Genomic DNA, 6,034 nt, shown 5'->3' with positions numbered 1-6,034 from the left:
ATTATTAGTATTCAGTCAAAAGCATATGTTAGCAATTAAAGTGGCAATAATTACAAGGCTTTGTTATTTAGTTTCTGAAATACTCTTTAATCCAAAATACTCTATTTCTTGATGATGCCAGATATTTCTATCCTCAATCCATGCACCATCTCTAGGCGAAGCCATTCACATCTGCTACTTTTAATTATAAATTCTAGGCTACTGGCTCCTGTACTAGTTTCCTGTGGCTGCTGTAACAAATTGCCACAAACTAGATGGCTTAACACAACAAAAATGCATTCTCTCATAGTTCTGGAGGCTAGAAATCTGCAATCGGTATAATTAGGACAAAATCAAGGTATCAGCAAGGCCTCAGCTCCCTTCAGAGGCTCTAGGGGAGAATCCATGCCTTGCCTTGCCTCTTCCAGTTTCTCGTGGCTACCAGCATTCTGTGGTTCGTGGCCACATCGCTCCAATCTTCAAGGCCTGCATCTTCAGCTCTCTCTCAGTTTCCCCTTTACATCATCCTTTCCTGTGAAGCCTCCCTCTGCCTCTCTCTTATAAGGATACGCGTGACTGCGTTTAGGGCTCACTTACATAACCCAGGATAATTTCCCCACTTCATCTGTAAAGACACTCCCCACACCATCCCCCTTTTTTTTGCTATGTGAGGTGAGTCACAGATGTCTTTTGAAGAGGCACTTTCCGGCCAACCACAGCTCCCAAATCTCGCCAACCCTGATCACTCTTGAGCAACAGATCAGTTGACTCCTATAGCCCATGGGTGAGTATACTTAGATATCCTAAGAGAGCCAAAAATCCATTTCAATCCATTTTGTTCCTACTTTCGGTTTCGTTTCTTTTTTTGGGGGGTGGGGTGGGGGTGGGGTGTGTGTGTGTGTGTGGGTGTGTGTGTGTGTGTGTGTGTGTGTGTGTGTGTGTGTGTCATACCCAATCACCAAGGCATCCAGCCCAGAAACTTCATCATTCTAGACTCTTTTTTTTCCCCTAAATCTATCACTATAGCCTATATTCTCCCTTTTAAATCTGTCAAATCCATCTACTCCTTTCTGTCCGTTGACCACTGTCTGAATTTGTGCCCTTTACCTCCTTGCCTGAGCTGCCATGACATTCATCTACCTGATCTTCCTGACTTCGGTCTCAATCTGCTCCAATCTAATACCTACGCTGCCTCTACACTGACATTTTGAAAAGGCAAACCTCAAGTCATGTTTCTACTTAAAACCTCAGATGGACTCTTGACTGCACAGTCACAATTCCAAATTCCTTAGCATGGTACAAGAAGGATCCGCCACGATCGGGCATTTGCTTACCTCTCCAGTCTCACCTCTCACCGCTCTTTACCCTATGCTTCGCCCATGTACCCCACCAGCAGCTCTCTGGTAGACTGAACGTGTCAACCTGTTCAATCTCTGCATATGCTGACTTCCTCTTCCTAAATTCTATTCCTTTCCACTTCCCTAGTGAACTCATCATTTCAAACGATTCATATTTCCTCTCTTCTGTTCGATGTTCTCAAAAGTATTTTCTCTCTCACCTAAAGTTTGTAACTCCACACTGCATGACAATCACATGGGTTTTTATTGATACAGTTATTTGAGGGGAGGAAATACCCCGCATTACAGTACATGTAAGTTACTATTACCTACATGTCTGACTCCGGCCCCATCCCACTTAAAAGCGGGGATTATATGTCTTATTCATATCCATTTCCTACAACATATATTTAATATCGATTGACATGTTTTTTCCTAATTATAGAAGCCACGCTCGCCCATTTTCTAGAATCCAAAACACATAGTAATAGACAATTAAAAGCAGTCATAATCCTATCACCCAGAAATAACTACTGATAATATTTTTCGGACATCTTTAACCAGTCTTTTCCTTGTCATACTCTTAAAAATGTTCTCTAATATACACTCTTATAGCAATTTTTATCCTTAAGGCTAAAATTAAAATATAACCTACTAATTCCTATCATTAAGGTTTAGAGCTTGTTCACAGAAGGGATTTAGTCCACAGAATTGTTTGAACATGTGCAAATTTGATTTCATTTAGGTTTTTGTTCTAGATATTCAGATTCCTAAGATGCAAGATATATAAAAGTGATATGGTTTAAAGAAATTCAAAGTAAACTTTATCAGTAGATAGTTTTTACATATTTATAGAGCATAAACGATTTTAGTTTTCATGGATGGACAAAATTTAAATAAAATATATGTTGCAATCCATTCCTAAAGTATTCTAGCCATTTTGTGGCCAAAATACCAACTGCCCAAAAATCAAATAGCAAACTTTTCAAAAATCAGAATATTTCAGAAACTTATTCCAATGAGCTTAATAATTTTTAAAGATCATGCTTAATTATGTACTGGTCTCTAAGACACAGACACTGAAGTCTCCTCTCTCCCTTCCCAGATCTTCATTCTCCTCAGAAAGTTTAATTAGAATCTTGGCTTTCAACTCCACCCTCAAGGAAATGGAAGACTTGTTATAATTTATTAAATCCAGAGACACTGACTGGGCCACATTTTCTCCATCTACTGTGTCTTATTAGAAGGTCTGGTCCTTTTTCATGCACCTGGAAAGGTAAGATTTATCCTTGGTCCTCGCTAACTATTTCTTCAACAGGGTTTGAAGCCGAAACTTCTGCTGATAACAGTGTTATCCTGCCCTGCTGAGCTCTATGTGCAGGTGTCATCCTCGAAAGAAGATTTTGTATAAAGGAGTAACATAGGGTGGGGCTTATGAATTCTTGTGTTCTAAGAAAACCTCTTTAATAGTATCCCCCTAATAGCGCTCCCTTCTCATTATTTCTTACATTTTCATTTTTGAGGGTATAGTTTTTCTGAGATAAGATGTTTGCATTTTGGAAAGAGTCAACTAGCTATTTGCAGATAAAACTCTTTAACTAGCTCTTTGCATTTAACGACATGACCACCGATTTTCCTCTGTATTAATCACTGTTCCTTGCACGTAGTAGTCGCTCAAGTATTTTTAAATTAATGTTCACAAATCTCCACTGTATGAGGTTTCTGCGCAAACTAAAAATGACTCGAGGCAATTCTAACTCTCCCTAGAGTATGACTGTAATAATAGCTACCACTTACGGAGCATATATTACGTACTAGGCACTTTGCACACTTTGATATATTATAATTATAATATCATTATCTACAGCTCTGAAGGACAGGCATTATCATCGCCAACATACAAATGCTCAGAAATGTTAAGTAACTTATTCAAGTTCAAGAACCAGTTGGTGAAGCCAGATTTCAAAACCCTAGGTATTGTGTAAATCCAAAGCCCATGCTCTTTTCACTGTTCCAGGCTGCCTCCGCCTCCCTCATTGATAGACAGTGGTACCAAAACAACTGGAAAAGTCTTTTTCATATCTTCTAGAGAAGAATCTAAAGACAGGCAGACTCCCCAAGTGAAATGACCTTGATTCATCTGTCTATACATAGGATGCCATTTAAGTCAAACTCAAGAGACTAATTAGAATGACATACATGTGCTTACCAGTCCATTTCATCAAAGGAAAAAGGAAATTTCTACCTTTTACTCTCAGTAGCAGAGTAATCACAAATTTTTCCAGAGTTAATGCATAATGACTCAGAGAATTAAAAAATTTGTATAGGTCATGCCAGAACTTAGAATGCATCCACAAATATAACCTTTTCTCTAATTAACTGAACAACTTTCATCTCTGTACAATCTTATTTAGATCAAAACAAAATGGACTGTTCTTTACTGCTGATCTGTCCTTGTTGAAAGGATGAGCAGAAGAAAAGTTTCCTTCAATGTATGAAACATCTCACACAAAAAAGTAATATACATACAGGTATTCATTAAGAGATATTTCTTATAGTTCTAGAGGTTTTCTAACTGTACCCTTTAGGACACCTGTCATTGCTCTGCAGATAACTTAGTAACAATCCTTTCATGTGATGCTAACAAACAAAAAAGCTGGTTTTCCTGTTTCGGACTCACAGAACTAGTTTTCCAATAACCACGAAGAGGCACGTCCTTGTGTATATACTACGTTCCCTAAACTTGGGTCCTGACTGCAAGCTATTTCCTGCTGGCTGAACTCATATATTCCGACTGCCTTAACTAAGAGCAACAAAGACGTTATTCATTACCCTTATTTCAGCAACTACTGGCTGTCCAAAGCAATAGAATTCTCTCTACAGCATCAGTGTTAGAGGTAATAGGTAAAAAACACATTTCAAATTTCAAGATTCTTTTGGTTTAGGGCTTATATTAATACACATTTTTTGTTCAAGCAATCTATAAAAACATTCTCAAGATTCAATCCCTGTGGTTTCACTGCTGAACCCTGAAATCAAACTCTGATTATCACTGAAATCAAAAATATTACTGGAAAATGTTAATGATATATCATAGTTAATAAACTCTATATTAAAGTTAATTTTACTAGATATGTCAGTATCGAATTGTGAACACACAGTACTGTAAGTATTATGTGACTACTGTGTATTCACGTGGCTATGTGTACTATGATTCATTGTAAAGCTCGCTATTATCGCTGGTTTAATTTATGGTGTGGTGTAAAAATCACAGGGCAGCAAAAAACTGCTTTAACAGCACCACTACCAATAATGTCTTTCCAGGCCACTAGTCCAAATACCAGGTGAGAGCTACAGAGAATTTAGAAAAAGAAGAAAGAGAGAGAAGGAAGGAAAAGCATACTTTAGAGGTATCCAAAAGATAAAAATACAGAATCCTTTTAGAGTAAGATTTGAAATTCTGCCTCTGGCACTTACGGGCCTTGAAATCAGAGCAGTTAATAACTTTGAAAACAACTAAAGCCGCCCTATTAACATCAGGGCACGACAGAATCTTAACAGTACTGCAAAAGTACACATGCTTCTTAAATATCCCCCTATGCCAGGTACTACAGTCCTGACTGCCAAACCGGAATGTTTTAAGGGCCCCACACGATCACCTGATTGACTGGCTTTCTGCACTTATGTAGTGAAATGACCTCTGACCTAAGGCTAGAAACGGGTGAGTAAAATAAGGCCTCTTTCCATGATGAGGGCGTACAGATTAGAGAATGACTAACATAAAGCCAGACAAAGATACCACGAAAAAAGAAAGCTACAGACCAATATCCATTATTTAGATGCAAAATTCCTCAATAAATTATTAGAAATCAAATCAAGGTGCATACTAAAAGGACTATACACTATACCAAGTGAGATTTATCCCAAGAATGCAACGTTGGTTCAACATATGAAAATCAATGTAATATACTAAGATAATAAAGGGAAAAAAAATGATCATCTCAGTATAACTCCTATTCTTATTATGTGGGAAATATTTTTAAAATATGCATTCCCGATTTAGATATATAATTTCTAGTTTTTTGTTTTGTTTGGTTTTTAGACGAGGCAATGCTTGGTTGACCTCATAGATTGCAAAGACCTTGTCAGTTTACTATCCCTTATTTCTTACTTTTTACGCCTACAGCATCTGGTCTTCCTAGGTGGTCTCCCATCCAAGTACTAACCAGGCCCGACCCTGCTTAGCTTCCGAGATCAGACAGGATCGGGCTTGTTCAGGGTAGCATGGCCATAGACTCTAGTTTTTTTTAAGAGACGTTTAAAAGTCATGCTTCGTGTTTAACAACAATACATGATAATAGCTCTCATTCATGAGTACCTAACACAAGTGAGGTGTTGGCACATGAAATCTGATTTAATTATGACCATCCTGCAAGGCAGCTGTTAAACAGGCAGTAGAGCGTGGTAGTTAAGAACACATACCCCAGAGCCTGATTTCCTGGGTTTGAATCCTAGTTTTACCACTTTCTGTGTGATTGTCATTAAGTTAACAAAAGTGGACAGTAAAACAATGCCTATCCTTATAGAACCGCCATAAGAATTAAATATTATTGCATGTAAAGATCTTAAGACAGTGTCTGATACAAAATAATGGCTGTATAAAATGTTGACTATTTGGCTGATGAAGATTAAAAGGTGGAATGTACACCAAGACCTAT

At 37.9% G+C, this 6,034-nt stretch overlaps 1 long non-coding RNA gene and 1 pseudogene across 1 annotated transcript in view; one reads left to right on the top strand and one right to left on the bottom strand.

Moving 5' to 3' along the window:
• The first annotated feature begins 247 nt into the window (after positions 1-247).
• LOC111740538 overlaps positions 248-6,034 on the top strand; it is an 8,963-nt gene continuing 3,176 nt past the window's right edge. The window contains exons 1-2 of the long non-coding RNA XR_002780635.1: positions 248-763; positions 2,422-2,592. This is a non-coding gene — a long non-coding RNA (uncharacterized LOC111740538). The remainder of the gene's footprint in view (positions 764-2,421; positions 2,593-6,034) is intronic.
• Positions 5,494-5,612, bottom strand: LOC111740555 (annotated as a pseudogene).

Source organism: Pteropus vampyrus, unplaced genomic scaffold, assembly GCF_000151845.1.
Source record: "Pteropus vampyrus isolate Shadow unplaced genomic scaffold, Pvam_2.0 Scaffold65, whole genome shotgun sequence".
In the NCBI taxonomy this organism is placed as follows: domain Eukaryota; kingdom Metazoa; phylum Chordata; class Mammalia; order Chiroptera; family Pteropodidae; genus Pteropus; species Pteropus vampyrus.
The sequence above is the reverse complement of the archived record's forward strand: the minus strand, read 5'-3'. Positions and strand labels throughout refer to the sequence as shown.